Source organism: Macaca fascicularis, chromosome 1, assembly GCF_037993035.2.
Source record: "Macaca fascicularis isolate 582-1 chromosome 1, T2T-MFA8v1.1".
NCBI lineage: Eukaryota > Metazoa > Chordata > Mammalia > Primates > Cercopithecidae > Macaca > Macaca fascicularis.
This window is the reverse complement of record NC_088375.1, coordinates 140152176-140167708: the sequence shown is the minus strand read 5'-3', so window position 1 is coordinate 140167708 and position 15533 is coordinate 140152176. Positions and strand designations below refer to the sequence as shown.

Below are 15533 nucleotides of genomic sequence, written 5' to 3'. Positions count from 1 at the left end.
ATGCTGGCAGGAAAATAGAAAATGACAGGCAAATGGACTGTCATGTCCAGAGCAGTGAGTCAGCCAGGCTCAAAAGCCAGGTATTGAATGAACACTGGTCACTGTCATTCTGTTCCTTCTATGGCATGCTTATTCCTTGGTTTCCTCCTGATTACAAAAAGACTAGGAACTCCTGGGGCCCATGCTAGTCCAGAAACTCCTCTCAACAAATGAATATTCTCTCACCTCCAAATCATGTTGGGGAGTTATCAGAGCTTTGAATGAAGTTCTGAGTCTCTCTTCATGATAGACAGGGGCTAACTTTTCCTGAATAGTGTGCTCACTGTGCTAACTGAAGAGCTGACTCCTTACCTCTTCCATCCCTTCTCTCCTTCCCCCTTCATGAACTGAGCCCCTTCAAACTATGGCTTTTGCTTCTTTTCACCTGCATTATTTTGGGGTTCAGGGTGCAGAACACAGAGAGAGGCTGGGAGAACTAACTCATTGCCATAACTCTGGTTCTAAAGAAAACTGTTCAGGTGGAGTACCTGTTAATCCATCCTTATTAAATTCATGGTAACTTACCTCTTAGTATTCATAGCCTCTCTAGCACTGAAGTTTTCCATCCTAAGTGCCTTGAATCAAACTTTCTGATTGCCCTCACGTTCCAGAGACACATACACAAATCAACTATTTGCGAAAACCAATCATTATCTCCTAGAGGAAGCACACCCATTGGCATTCTTAAAGCTTTACAACTTCGGACATCTTACATGTGAGGAAACCAAGACTCAATGAGGCGAAGTGACTTACTTGCCCAAGGTCACATGAGTTAGAGCCAGGACAAGAAGTCAGATCTGCCCTCAATCCAGGGATCTTTCTGTTATGCTATCATGCCTTCCTCAGGATTTTGCTCATCTTTGGCTTATGCAACTCTGTATCTTAAGTTGAAATTACTCCCATAGCTTAGAAATAGGACAATTGCCTCATTAGCATTTTCTTTCTGCCTTTCTACATAGGAGTCTCAAAACACTATGGACTGTTAAAGTAGAAAACTGGGGCCTCTTGGAGCCATCTTAGATCCTCAACAGGTGTGTTAGTAATCCCAAATTCTGGAAAGTCATTGCTGGTGTGTTCTCAGTTAAGATGTGGCCTACAGTTTTGGTTTCCAAAGGCTACAGTGTCACAAGTCTTGCATATGGATTGTGGCCATGAATATACTTGAGTGACCTATGTTAAGTACTGGGATCAGGTAAAAGTGCAATGTGATTGTCAAATCCTATTTTCATTTTTCTTTCTCTCACTCAGTTTTCTCATTCATCAAATGAGTATTATTTGAGATCACTGTATGAAATAATCCAGGAAAAAGGCTTAACACTGAGCATATCTAATAGCCAATGCCTTCCAAATAATAGTTGTGAGTGAAAATTTAACTCACCTATGTTTAATCTTCCATTGTATACATGAATGTAGCAATAAAACATTGTGGAGAGGTAGCATAACATAAATAATGAAATAGTGGACTCCAGTGCCAAACAAATCTGGAATCATATCCTGACCTGGTCACTTGCTAACTGTGTGATCATGGGTAAATTACATAACCTTTCCAAGACTCAGTTTTCTCATTCATAAAATGAGTATTACTTGAGATCACTACATGAAATAATCCAGGAAAAAGGCTTAACACTGAGCATATCTAATAGCCAATGCTTCCCAAATAATAGTTGTATTATTGCATTCCTTTGAACTACCTCAGTCTTCACTACATAGTAAGAGACCTTGGATGGTCAAGCTGCTAGATGAAATAACTACATTTTTTGGCATATTGGTGGTGCTAATATTTATTCTATTACTTTTTTCCCCTTTCTGTAGCTCTCTTCATTACTTTCACACGGTAAACATAAACTTCTTCTGATAAACAAAAAAAAGAACTAGTAAATTTCATTATAGTTCTGTGTAATACATGTATTTTTAAAATTGTGTGTCTGTCTGAATTCAGATATCATTTTGAATATAGCTGTTGAAACTCTTAGTTTAATTTAAATATTTGTATTACATGGCAAGACCCATAGACAATATTCAATACATGGTTTTCAAAATATCCACTTTACTAAGTCCCTTCTCTTCTTTAAGTTTTTGTTCAAATCTTACCTTCTTAATGAAGCTTAATTGATCATCCTATTCCGCAAGCTTCTACCTTCTCCTACACCTACCATTCCAGGAACTTTCACCCTCCCCTACTCCTGCCACATCCCCTCAGCACACACACACATTGGCATCCCTGAACCCACTTTATTCTGCTCAATTTTTTTTCCCACAGCACTTATCACTGTCTAATATACTGCATAATTTTTACTGTATTGTATTTTTCCACATGGGTAAGGGTTTTTGCCTCTCTCTGTTTCTCTCTCATTAATACTTTCAAGTGCCTAGAGTAGTGCCAGGGACATACTAAGAGTTCAGTAAGTACAATAAGTATTGGTTGAATGTTTTTTGAATGAATATACTGGCATATTTATTAAACTAGATCTTCTTAAATTATCAAATAACTATCTTCTTCTTCTTTTTAGAAACAGGGTTTTGCTCTGTCATCCAGGCTGATCATAGCTCACTGTAACCTTGAACTTCTGGGCTCAAGAACAGAGAGAGATATACACACACACACACACACACACACACACACACACACACACGTGATATATGATATATATAGAGAGAGACAAATCCCTGAGCCATTAACTTCTATTTGTCTTCCTGCTAAGCCTAGCTAAACTTTAGTAATGACTATTTATGTATGCATGTATATATATATACACATACATATACATATATAATATGCATATAAAGGTACATCCATATACATATGTAAGAAGGTTATATTTTTTAATGGTGCAATAACTTTTAAATCTCTCAAACTGTATAGTATTTTTTCTTCTTTTCTATTTTGAGGGAAAGTTTATTTCTAAAGAAATAGCTATTTCATCACATATCCTACAGAGTAATGAGTGACCTAGGATTTCTCCATTTTTACCTAAATTAAACTTGTTAGTTGCTGCTTAGCCCTGACTGGATTCATTTGATTGATTGATTTGTGAGCATTCATGTAATTAACTTATTCACATTCCATTATTTGTCAGGCATTGTGCTAGGTTCTGTTTATGTATGATGAAAGGACAAAATTCCTTCCTTTAAAGAATACAATCTAGGGGAAGTAATAGACAAGTTTAAACCGCGATTATAATGTAGTGTAAGTGCCTCATTATAGCTGACGACAGGATGCTAAAGGAACACAAGCAGTTAGGAGATACTGATAGTCTGTAAGTAATCAAGACCACTGCCAAGTTCACCCTGAGACAGTCAGGTTTTCAGGATAGGACCAGCCATTTTGTCTGCTCTGAGATAGGACCAGCCATTTTGTCTGCTCTGAGATGGTAATTGCTTGTGGTCAGAAACAGAAGGAGCAAAATATATTATTATTATTACTATTAATCTATTTGTAATAACAATGATGGTAAGGAAAAGGCAGTTTATAGAATAAGAAATTCAATCTTACTCATAATTGAAGTAATGCAAAATAAAATAATAATGAAATAGAATCATTCAATTATTGAGCACCTACTGGGTGCCAGGCATTGTTAAAGGTGCTGGGGGTATAGTAGGGACTAAAGCTGACAAAATCATGGTTCTCAAAGAGCTGGTATTCTAGTTGGGGAGACATAAAATAAATAAATGAATAAATAATAGGTAAGTGCATGAGCTTATAATTAGAGTCCTGATTGAAGCTCCGTTTACTGGGGGGTCCACTGGGCCCATGAATCCAGATAGAGGTCATTTTCATAGTCCCCAATTATAAAATTGAGATCAACATACATGAAACTTGGAGAAAATCAATGGGATGGACAACAATATTACAGTTTTGCTCCAGGCTATGTTAACTATCCCAATCGTTTGTCATAAAATATTCTGAAAAAGAGCTGCACAATCCAGACTTCCCTCAAAACACTATGACATTGATAACTTCATGCTGATCAGGCGAAAAAACAAGAGGCAGTCAGCATGCTGGAGACCTTGGTCAGATACATGCACTCTGGAATGTGGTAAATAAACTCTATCAAGATTCAGGGATCTGACACTTCAATAAAGTTCTTGGAGTCCAGTGATCATAGGTGTCCTGGGATTGCCTCCAAAGCAAGAGATAGAGTACTGCATCTTACCTTCTCTACTCATTAGGAAGCACAGAGCCTGATGAGCCTTTTGGGCTCTAGAAGTCACACATTTCACACCTAGGAATATTGCACCACCCATATTCCAGTGTCATAGAAGGCTGCCAGCTTTTACTGGGGTCCAGAGCAGAAAAAAATGCTCTGCAACAGGTCCAGTACAAGCAGCCCTACTGCTTGGCCCATAACTTCTGGCAGAGCTGTAGTGGTGGACATGTTGGTGCTGGGAAAGTGGAGTTGATGGTAAGTCCCAGGAACAGACTCACAATGAAGGCCCCTGAAGTTGCAGAGCATTGCTATGCCATCTACAGTGAAACATTATGCACTTTTTGAGAAATAACTCTTGATGTGTGTAACTGTGCCCTGGAAGACATAGAATGTGTGACCATGGGATACCAGGTACCCAAAACTACCCATTATGAGTTGGATTATTTTGGTGCTGCCATATCATAAAGTCAGACATTCCCAGCGATAGTCCATTAAAACATGAAACTGGTACATCCAGTATCCAGCCCAAGCAGCACCAGAGGGCCAAATAAACTTCATGAGCAGGTGGCCCAGGACCTCATGGCCACAGCTACATCAGCACCTCTCCCTCAGTTGGCACCCATGCCATGCAGGGATCCCTATATGATCAACTTAAACAGAAGGAAAAAGCCTAAGCTTAGGTTATGGACAGATGAGCTTGGCATGTGGGAGCAAGTAAAAAATAGACAGTAGCTTCCTTACTGCTACCCTCAGAGATGAACTAGAAAGACAGCAAAGAAAGCAAATTTCCCCAGTGGGCAGAGCTGCCACGCAGTGTACTTGAATACCCACTTTGCGAAGAAAACAGAATGGCCCCAAATAGGAATATCTATTAGTCATCTGTTGCTGCATTACAAATTACTTTAAAATGTAGGGAGTTGAAATAACACAAAACTCACAGTTCCTGTGGGTTAGAAATCCAGGTGTTGCTTGGCTGGACCCCCCAACTCAGGGGCTTTCACAAGGCTGCAACCAAGATGCTGGTTGAGCTGGAGCCACCTCCAGGCTCAACTGAGGGAGAGGATCTGCAACCAAGCTCTCTCATGTGATTGTTAACGGGATTCAGTGTCGCACATGATGTTAGACTGAGAGACTTGGTTCCTTGCTGTCTGTTGGCCAGAGGCCTCCCTCAATTGCTTACCACATGGGTCTCTATAGGACAGTTTGCTATGTGGCAGCTGGTTTCTATGACAGTGAGCAAGAGAATAAGAGAGGGCAAGCAAGATGGAACCAGAGCTATTTTGTAACTAATCTCAGAAGTGATGTCCCATTACCTTTGCTTTGTTCTATTTGTTAGAAGTATGTCACTAAGTCCAGTCCACACTCAAGGGTAGGGGATTACATAAGGACACCAATACTAGTAAGAGAAGATTATTAGGAGCCAGCTTAGAAACTGTGTACCACAAAACAGACTCATGGGCAATGACCAGTAACAGCAGCTCGTTAGAACATTGGAATGGCCTACTGAACATGCAGCTCAAGTGCCAATTGGGTGGCAATATCCTACAGATGGAGTGTCATCATTCAGGACAGAGGACCTCTTTATGAGACTGAATCTCCTCTATTAAGAATATAAAAGGTGGAAGCAGCAGTAGTGTCACTCACCATTACTCCCGATGACTCACTCTGGTAATTTTGGACTCTGCAGGATTCGAAGTTCTGGTCCCCAAAGGAAGTACTCTCTTACTTCCTTTGAAGTAAGGGGACAGAGCAAAGAATTCCATTGAAGTACAAGGTACAGCTTCTACCTGGACACTTTGGAACCTTTGTGTCCAGAGGCAAGTAGGCAAGAAGTGCCACCATTTTGGCAGGAGTAATAAATCCTGATCAGCAAGAGAAATGGAGCTACTTTTAGACAATGGGGTCAGGGATGAGCCCGGGTTATCTACTTGGGGATCTCTTGATAATCCCTCACTCAACTATAACTGTGAAAGAGCACAGACAGCAGTCCTGGTGTAGGAAGGCTATGAATGCCAAAGGCTCAGATCCCTCGGAGAAGAGAGTTAAGGTTAAACCACCAGGAGAGCCACCAACACCTGCTGAAGTAAAGGTTGAGGGTAAGGGAGACTTAGCCTGGATAGTAGAGGAAGGAGAGGGTGAGTGTCACTTTGGCTCTAAGACTAACTGCAGACACGTATGTTTATTGCGGCACTATTCACAATAGCAAAGACTTGGAATCAACCCAAATGTCCATCAGTGACAGATTGGATTAAGAAAATGTGGCACATATATACCATGGAATACTATGCAGCCATAAAAAAGGATGAGTTTGTGTCCTTTGTAGGGACATGGATGCAGCTGGAAACCATCATTCTCAGCAAACTATCACAAGAACAGAAAACCAAACACTGCATGTTCTCACTCATAGGTGGGAATTGAACAATGAGATCACTTGGACGCGGGAAGGGGAACATCACACACCAGGGCCTATTGTGGGGAGGGAGGAGGGGGGAGGGATTGCATTGGGAGTTATACCTGATGTAAATGACGAGTTGATGGGTGCTGACGAGTTGATGGGTGCAGCATACCACCATGGCACATGTATACATATGTAACAAACCTGCACATTGTGCACATGTACCCTAGAACTTAAAGTATAATAATTAAAAAAAAGACTAACTGCAGAGATGGGATTATAGTTTGTCCCACTAACCTCCTTTCTCTAAGATTCTTTTCAGGAAGAGAGGACTATGGGAACCATGGTGGAGCTGCTCCTTGAACTTGTGTGGAGAAGGGGATCTGTGAGGTAAAGGCTAGACTGTGGTGACCATGAAAGTGTATTGCTCAGATCTCCCTTCTAGAGAACCAGGTGCAAGGAGGTAGGCAGCCAACAGTCTCCAGCTGCTGCATCTTTGAATACATCCAAGCATTCACTTCAAGGTCACAGTCTACCTAGGCTGGTCCAAGCCAATGATTGAAATGGGAAGTACTACAGCTGGGTCATTTTTGGCTAACATGACATTCCTCTGATGAATAATCTCAGCTCTGGAACTCTCCACTGGCCTGGCTGAGACTTGCGGCGAGTTGCATTGCAGTCTGAGGTTCCTTCTTCACAATTCTCCTTCCCCTTCTCTCCTTCCATGGAGGTCAGACCTGCGTCACAGTCTGAAGGCTTTTCCTACCTGCTCCCTTGCCCCTATATCCTTCATGGGCTTTATTCCCCAGTAAATCTCATGCGTGTCTAATTCCTTTTTGGGGACTGCTTCTTGGAGGACACAAAATGACCCAGAGCAGAGTGACCTTATTTCTTGGAGTTGAAGGTAAAATTCCAGAAAAAAAGTATCTTCAATGTAGATAGATTCTAACTCAACATGTAAATATCCCAATTATACAAATCCAGACTGTAGTGTAACTTTTGGAGAATAGATTTATACATTAACGAACACTGTAAATACCTGTTGCTATGGTCAGTTGGACACTGTGACCAAGCAGGTAGCTCCTCAGATGGATATATGAGTGCTTGAAGGAGTGAAAGTAGGAGTTGCCTACTGCTGTCCTTTCCTGTAAGACAGAGTCTTGATTAATGCCAAGACTTTGGAAATCATGAATACTAAAGGGTAAACTGTAATTCCATTTAAGCTCCATGATCAGAATGAGAAATAAGTAAATAAAATATTAAATGAGTCAGAATGCTCTCCTCCTTTGCATGAGCTACTCTGCAGGACGTTTTTCTGATTAAAGGGCTTAAGCAATTTATTTTAACAAAAGTGATCAGTAAGCTTTCCAGCAATCAAAGTTGCAAGTTAAGTAAAAGATCCCTTGGAAATTCTTGGCTTGGTCTCTTATTTATCACTCAGAACTTTCTTGATACAAAAAACCATTTGATATTTTCAGTGTTTCCTCCCACACTACTCCACCCTCTGCATTTTTCAAAGAAATTTAATAGAACTGCTGTGGCTTTTTGGTTTCAGAGGCAATTGAAATAATATGTAAGATAGATACACAATTAGGGGATAAATGTGTAAGAAGTCAAGTCCTACTTCTGTCTATTATGACTGAAACTTGTGCAAAACAAACATCTCATATCACAGCATGTTTATTAAACATCTAAAAGATCTTGTCTTGGATTTTTTTTATAGAACTAGAGAAGTTTTTAGTCTTTTTTTTTCTAAGAAACTGAATAGTCACCAAAACCTGATTGAACCCTAAGTTCTTTCAAATGTCAGTGCCTCCATTAAGGCTAGGAAATGCTCTGGCTTTATTTTGATTAAAAATTTGAAGAGCAGATGAGCAGTAGCATTAAAAAAAAAAGAGAGACAAGAAAGAATGTAGGCAAAATTTTTAAAGCTATAAAAATAACAGTTAATAGTTACTGAACACTATGGGCAGGTTTATAGAGATTATCCTATTTATTCCAAAAAAGAACCCTGTAAGACAGGATGCCATTATTATCCCCACTATCCAAATAAGAAAACCAAGATTTAGAGAGGCTAAGCAACGTGCCCAACGTGTCACACAGTCAGGTCCACATGATTCTAGGGCAGGAGTTGGTAAACCCTTCTGTAAAAAACCAGATGTAATATTTTCAGCTGTGCAGGTCTTACAGTCTCTGGGTCTTCATTGCAACTACCAACTTTGTTGTCGTATTGTGATAGAAGCTATCAATGATAACATAAATGAATGAGCATGACTGTGTTCCAGTAGGGCTTAATTTACAAAAACAGGCCAGCTAGATTTGGTTAGTGGGCCTAATCACTGTGAATGTTTCTTGTTCTTAGGTGGGACTCTGTTTTAAATTGCAAAGCACATGAGTTGCTTTCAAAGTAAATGTATTTTAAATCCTACAGAGAAAATTCTAACCAAGTTGAATCTAACTAAGCTACAAAACTTATTCATTCGGCAAATACCAGCTGAGTGCTTATTGCTGGGATGTTGGCAATATGGTGGTCACAGAGACCTTAATGGAGTCTAATGTGGAAAAAAGACAAGTAAATAGAGAGTTATTATTTCCATACACTGTGATAAATGCTATTTGATGGGGCAGGGATTGGGATACCAAGAAAACACAGCAAAAGGGCAACAAACCTAGCCTGGGCAATTAGGAAGCCTCTGGCAGAACAGGCCAATGGTCCTTTGCCAACTCTCTGCTCCCACCACCCAGCTCCACTCTCCAGGAGCAAAGGTTATTTAAACAACAACAGCTGGAGCGTGGCTTCAGCTAGCTGTCCAGTCTCCATGGGCTTCAAGCTCAGGCCCTTTGTAGTCTCATGAACCAGGGTCTGCCAATGTCACCTGGAGATCTGTTCAAAGAAATCACCAGTTTGTTTTGAAGGGTCTTGGTTTCTCTAGCTTCACCTTGAATCCTGACCCTCTCTAAGAGGCCATAGTGCTCAAACTCAGTTGTCATCTACTCACCCAAAGAGTGGCATTTAGAGCAAGTGGGTAAGCCTGGATTAACCTACCAGGGCTTCTGAAACCTGGCTGTCTATGAACTACTTACTTGAATAGCATTCTAGAACTCTGAGCCTAGCGATTTAGAAAGTACTTGTTAAGTGGATGACAAGCCAACTTTTAAACAAGCTCCACAAGTATGTCTGGTGTGCATGAACCATGTTTGGAAACTGCTGGCCGGAAGGATTTCTAAAGATGCATTTAACCTTTCCAGCCAACTGTTTATTGCCATGGCTACATTTACAAACATCTTACTAAGAAGGAAGGGAAAATTGAAATGGTTTTAGGGATGTTTACCATGATTTCTACCTTCCCATCACTACCATGTAAGGACAATGGTTTGATAGGCTGATGTGTGGGAGTAAACTTTGTTGCCCTAATATGTTGAAGAATGGTCAGGAGTTCCTCTTTGTTAGGTAACAGAACAAAAATGTGAATCTTGGATGGATGATGCCTGTATGCTTAATTCAGGCATGCTTTACACAGTAAAAGAGCAGTAGCTGTGTATAAATCGAGCCTAGCAAAACACAGGAGAATTCTTCATGCCTTCAGGTTCAGGATGGGTGCTGCTTGGCAGTCTTCTTAGACCCAGAGTTGGTTTAAACTAGTTGGTTTAAACTCAGTAGGGTTACTGAGTTCCAGTTGGCAAATGTCATAAGCAAAGGAAGGAAAAGGGTTAAAAAAGAAAGAAAGAAAAAAAAAACATACGAGAGAATGTGTTAGAAAGCAACGAGGAAGAAAAGGTATGTTGGAGTGGTAGAAAGTTTCCTATTTCCTGATTATGCTTTAAAAATTAGGTCAATTTTTGGGTTTGGGGTTTTTTGTTACTCCAAAGACCTAGAACTCTCAACTTCTATCACAAATCAGGGCATTTGGGTAGAAACAGAGCTACAAGATTAGCAGGAGGGTTTTCAACTTTAAAAAAAAGTTTTGGGGCCGGGATGGGTGGCTCATGCCTGTAATCCAACAGTTTGAGAGGGTGAGGCGGGCAGATTACTTGAGGCCAGGAGTTCGAGACCAGCCCAGCCAACATGGCAAAACCCGTCTCTACTAAAAAATACAAAAATTAGCTGGGCATGGTGGCGTGTGTCTGTAGTCCCAGCTACTCAGGAGGCTGAGGTGGGAAGATTGCCTGAGCCCAGGAGTTTGAGGCTACAGTGAGCTATGATGTTGCCACTGCACTCCAGCCTGGGTGACAGAGCCAGATCCTGTCTCAAAAACAAAACAAAACAAAAAAACGTCCTGTGTCCCAATTCTCCATTCACTGTAGTTCCTATTACTAGCATATTGGAAAAAGTTCTCATCCTGTATGTTCCTTAATTTCTTTTTTATAAAATGTGTCACCCGGCTCCTGGGCATTGCAAAGGGCCGGCTTACTTTACCTAATATGACTTAAGTGTCTTCGCACTCTCCAGCCTATGGGTGTAACTCCCCATAGCTATGACCCCCAGATTGTTACTGAGGCCTTTATGAACACTGCAAAGGAAAACAGGCCTGCTTCTAACCAGTTTCGACACAGCAGGGACTTTCCCAAATAGTACATTGGCTCTGGAGCAGAGTGCACTTTTTCATCTTACTTCAGAATGTATTTTTATTCTAACATTTGAATATGGATTCTCTAAAATGCTGGGAATTCAAATGGAGTTTAAATAAAATAGTGTTGCCATTCTCGGAAGATCTTGTTCCTAGGAAATTGGAAAGCAGGCCAACTTCTCATTCTTAAAGATGAGTTAAATACGCAGAGGGAGGGAGTAATGTCACAAAGAAACTGAAAGGCAGGTTTGTCATGGATTTGGATGATCAACATTTGGCTGTACTGAATGAGACAGTTCAGACCTTATTTTCCCTCAGATCATGCTCCATTTTAAATATATTATTTTTACCATTTTAAATATATTATGAAAAGTATACGTAAAGGGTGTTTTAAATATATTCCAAAAGTTATTTTTTGAAAGTACCAATTATTTTGTAGGTGGATCAGACTCACCATTAGTGTGGAAGAGAAAAAAAAATAGAGGATTATACTACCCAAGTCTGCCTGGGAATGAGGAAGACCGTTCTATTTTAGCATACGAAGAAGTTAATATTTTAATTTTCCTCTTTCCCTTTCTCTGCAATTCCCTCCTCCTTCTCCATCGAGGTAAATTTTCCATGATGGGATTGGTCTGACACAATGATGGGAGGAAAGAAAGGAAGAAGAATAGGCTAGTGATTTGCTTTTCCCTAAGTCTAAGATCTTTATTGGAGGGAGGCAGATTGGTGAGAGATAGTCTCCATCACTTTCTGATGGGTCCTCCAAGGTATAGCTACTGAAGGGAAAACAATTCAAGCCCTCAGAAGCAAAGGGGCTAAGTAGTTTTTGAAAAATAGACACATCTCAGTAGCTTTGGATTATCTACACATTTTGTTGGTATATTGGCCAGTTAATAAAACCTTTCAAGTAGGTTGGGTGCAGTGGCTCATGGCTGTAATTCCAGAGCTTTGGGAGGCCAAGGTTGGAGAAGTGCTTGAGGCCATGAGTTTGAGACCAGCCTGGACAACATAGCAAAACCCTATCTCTACAAAAATAAAAATTTTAAAAAGCTAAGTGTGGTGGCACACAGTTGTAGTCCTAGCCACCCAGGAGGCTGAGGCATAGAGATAATTTCAGCCTAGGAGATGGAGATTATAGTGGGCTATGATAATGGCGCTGCATTCCAACCTAGGCAACAGAACAAGACCCTTTCTCTAGAAAAAAAAAATTATTATTAAATTTTAATTTTAACTTTAAAAAACTCTTTCAAGAAATGTTTCTGCATACTGATAACATACCCAATTCTAATTCTACTACTTGCACAAAGCCATCAGACTGTTTGAGATTCATGAAATGAGATTCGTTTAAACATGTTTTTTATGGAGAAGGAAAGAATAACCCAGAGATACTCAGTGATTTTACCAAGGTTACACAGTTAGTACCTGGCAAGCCAAAGATTAAAATCTATAGCTAGTGCACATGCATGCATGTGTGTTTCTCACCACATCTAGGGAAGAAATGTCTTGAGAGACATTCTGAGACTCATTAAAAAATTAACCTAATGGAGGTTGAAGTTGAGGATGTCTTAATTAGTTATTAAATTTATTAAACCAGACTCTCTGCTGAGGTCCCTCAGGATACATTCACATTAAAATATTTCAAGCCATATAAAATCCCGCTTTAATTACTAAGTATGCATGCCAGTCTGGAAAGATGGGGTTTCAACCCGACTGTCAATAAATACAAGCAAATGCTTAACAGCTCCAAGCATTAGGGCTTCTCCCCTGGTATAACTCCTGTTCCTCCTTTGGTTTAGAGAAATGCACAAATGTGATTTCAGTGATCATTAGGAAAAGTACTAACATCTGATGCGTAGGAGAATAACCTGGTATTGATCAATTTACACTTGCAAGGAATCAAAGTAGTGACTAACAACTTGTTATTAATCTGGCTAACATTCATCTAGGTGTCAGACGACAGTGTCCTACTTTCTAGCTTCTTTGATCCTTTTGGCTAGATTCACTATAATACTTGTCCATTAACACAGTGGTTCCCAACAAGCAGCTGTGAAGGTCCTCAGATGGTTAATCTCCAACAGCATTAGTATTTCTGTGCAGATTAGTGGACAGCTGCTTACAGTATGAAGCAATGCTTTACTTGCTGTGCGATTCCATGCCCCTTTGTCTGTGCTAGACCCTCTGCCTGGAATGCCCTGCCTCTCTTCTCTGACTTCTCTGACAAGTTTCTACTTCCAAGAGCAGATTTAAATGTCATCTCCTCTATGAGGTTTCTTCCTGACTCCCAAAAGGTGGAACTAATTTCTCCTTCCAGTATGTTCCATCGCATTTAACACACAATTTCTGTTACAATACTTTTCAGATCATATCAAAATCACTAATTTATCTTTTTACCGTTTCAAGTAGAATGGAGCTCCATGAAGAAGTGACTGCATCTCTTCTTCTATGGCTAAAAGTGGCCTGAGTAGGCCTTTGGCCCATGTTGGTTGAATGCATTACTGATGCTTCATTGTTCTGTGATTCACTAAATAAGTATATTCATAGACTCTCTTCTCTAGCCCAAATTTCTCTGTTTATCCTTGGGCCCCACCTCTACCCCCATTTCCGCTCCAGTGCCCTGAGTAACGCCTTTAGGGGTATGACTTGGGTTTTCACTATGCCTTGAGTTTTTTCCTCAAAGTCTTTCTATTCATTCTGTTGGGACTTTGATGAGCATTGCTCTTTTGGGCCAAGGGTTTCCCTAATCTGGTTCCAACTTTTTTTTTTTTTTAACAGCATCTTCCTGAAACAGCCTCCCTTCCTGCTAGTGCCTGCAAGTTATTTGTTCTTTTAGTTTTTTATTTCCCCAACTCCAGAGCAAAATATTTCTGTACTTGTTTTTTCCTGTGATAAAATATTCATAACATAATATTTACATTTAACCACTTATAAGTGTACAATTCAGGGGAATTAAATTCTTTACTTCTTAATGGTGAATTCCATGAGTCTGCCACACTCATGATGGCTAGCTTATATGCCCATGGGAGAGATTAACAAGAGGACACAAGTGAGATCCCTGGAAGCCTCCAACCTTTCCATATTCCTCTCCAGGTTCCTTAACAGTTCACTCACTTTTCAATTCAAGAGACTTTTCCAGTGGAAGGTTACCTGCAAAAGGCAGTGCCAGGTTGGGTGGGAGACACAGTGCTTCAGACCATCTTCCTGTCCTCCAAGAACTCCTCTTCAGCGGGAGAAGAAAGCCAGACCAAAAAACTAATTATCAAACAAAATGCAGTAAAAATAAATTAAAAATTTAAAAATCTACCAGAATGCACAAATGCTAAGAGATGGAAGGAGGAGGAAAAATTAGGTCTAACTAGAAGAGACGGACAGATGAATAGAATTTCTAAAGGAGGAGAAGAGTGATCCTGGCAGAACACAGTAAAGAACAGTACCACATGTAGAAAGTGTGCAATAATTTATTGAATGAAATAATAATTTATTGAATGAAATGAAATGCATGGCTGTATAAATGAATACAAGGATGAAAGCCAAATTGTAGCAAAGGCCAGGAATGGTGAGTGCACAAGGGAAATTTGATGTCTGATGTGTAATAGCTGGCTGTGGTCAGGATTTATGGTGGAATGCCTGGAGCTTACCCTGGTTCTTTTCTGCAAATTACAACTCAATTCTCAAACTATTACATGGTCCACATAACTAAGAGGATAGGATGGAGTTGTCAAATGACCTCACAAATGGAATAATGGTGGTGTAAGCAGAAAAGACTGACATCCTCCCTTCTATTCTCTTGTGCCACCTCTGCCATCAATCTTGAATTTCTAGGAGTCACTTCCCAATGGTGAATAATCACTTCCAGTGACACAGAGCCATTTCAACCCTTTCAAGAGCTAATTATATCTCCACAAGTGACAACTGTGATTATTAGATATAGAAATGGTCATAATGCACTTTGGGAGGCCGAGACGGGTGGATCACGAGGTCAGGAGATCGAGACATCCTGGCTAACACGGTGAAACCCCGTCTCTACTAAAAAATACAAAAAACTAGCCGGGCGAGGTGACAGGCACCTGTAGTCCCAGCTACTCCAGAGGCTGAGGCAGGAGAATGCCGTGAACCCGGGAGGCGGAGCTTGCAGTGAGCTGAGATCTGGCCACTGCACTCCCGCCTGGGCGACAGAGTGAGACTCCGTCTCAAAAAAAAAAAAAAAAAAAAAAAAAAAAGAAATGGTCATAATGTTGCTCTTTGAGACACAAAAAGCAGTGGAATATTTGCATCTTAAGGTATGTTGGTGTATACATGCACCTTAGTATCACACACACTCCTATAGACATATACCTGTATTCACACATATGTGTTTGTAAAATACTCACATTGGTACAGGTATAT

At 40.3% G+C, this 15533-nt stretch overlaps 1 pseudogene; it reads left to right on the top strand.

Moving 5' to 3' along the window:
• Positions 1–6192: 6192 nt before the first annotated feature.
• LOC102131062 (glyceraldehyde-3-phosphate dehydrogenase-like) overlaps positions 6193–15533 on the top strand; it is a 31125-nt pseudogene continuing 21784 nt past the window's right edge.